Below are 1,263 nucleotides of genomic sequence, written 5' to 3' on the forward strand. Positions count from 1 at the left end.
TTACATTTTAAGGTCTCCCTTCTCCATTTTTCTCTCACTCCCTCGTCACTCTCTATTTCACTTTTATCCGTCTCTTATCTCTTCACGTCCCTCATTGTCCGTTATATATACATATATAGTGTACCTATACTTTACTAGATATGAGATGTAGGCACCACTCTCATCACAGTCACTAGACTATTAATATAAAAGGGGTTCTTCAATACTCAACAACGTAACTTGTGTATACGTCATACAATCTTTGCTGATTTATTTTTCACGTATGCAATCTACCTAGTTTATTATCAGCACTATTATATATACATATAAAAAAAAAATTCGCCAATTGCTTGACCCTGCGGGCTACAGTCTTAGAATTAGTCGCGGTTTCAAACACGTTTGACACTCAGACAATTAATTGTGTAGATTTTGTTAATTACTTACTAATCTAGTGATTGATTTTTATTCCATATATACTCTTATATATTATAAATAAGTCCATTGATAAAATTTATTAGAATTTAAACGAAAGGTTTTTTGGAGACTAATTAATTTAATTCATTATTTATCATATAAAATTGTTGTACTTTTAGTTTTAGTGTACATAAAATAATTGATGTTTTATTCGAGATTTTTGTGTTGCCGGTTGCCACTTACAAAATAGCATAGATGATTATTTGCTGAATAGACTTGCTAAAGGTGTAACTATATTAGTAACTTTAACAAGTCAATTTATCAAATAATAGGCATATATATTATTTTGTAAGAGTCAACAAATGACACGCTACACTAGCCTATTTATATTGCTTGAATTATATTTATTGCTATTTGATCAATTAGCGTGTAACATCAATTTTAGTACATAATTTCGCTAACATATGTAATAGCATAAATGACCGATTTTTTATCAGCTGCGATAATCTATTTTTAGGTTGCTCTACTATTTATAAATTTACTTTTTATAATTGCCGTCGTAAAAAAAAATATTGCTATAATATGTCTAAATCCGTCAATATTGTGATAACTGTCTCAAGTCTTAACGAATTAAAGTAAAATTTTGTACATACATTTTTTAGAACAATATTTTGATCAAGGGAAATCATGGGCATGATCAATCAAATAATTCAGGAATAATAACTATTCAAAAATTTATTAGTTCTCAATAATAGGGGAGGAGGGGGCAAAGTAGGCCCTTTAAAATTTTCTATACGCCAATAAATTTCGACGGATAATAAGCTTATCAAAATTTCTTATATAATGAGGGCTAAAATAGACCACCAAATC

This window comes from Microplitis mediator, chromosome 5 (genome assembly GCF_029852145.1).
Source record: "Microplitis mediator isolate UGA2020A chromosome 5, iyMicMedi2.1, whole genome shotgun sequence".
NCBI classification, from domain to species: Eukaryota; Metazoa; Arthropoda; class Insecta; order Hymenoptera; family Braconidae; genus Microplitis; species Microplitis mediator.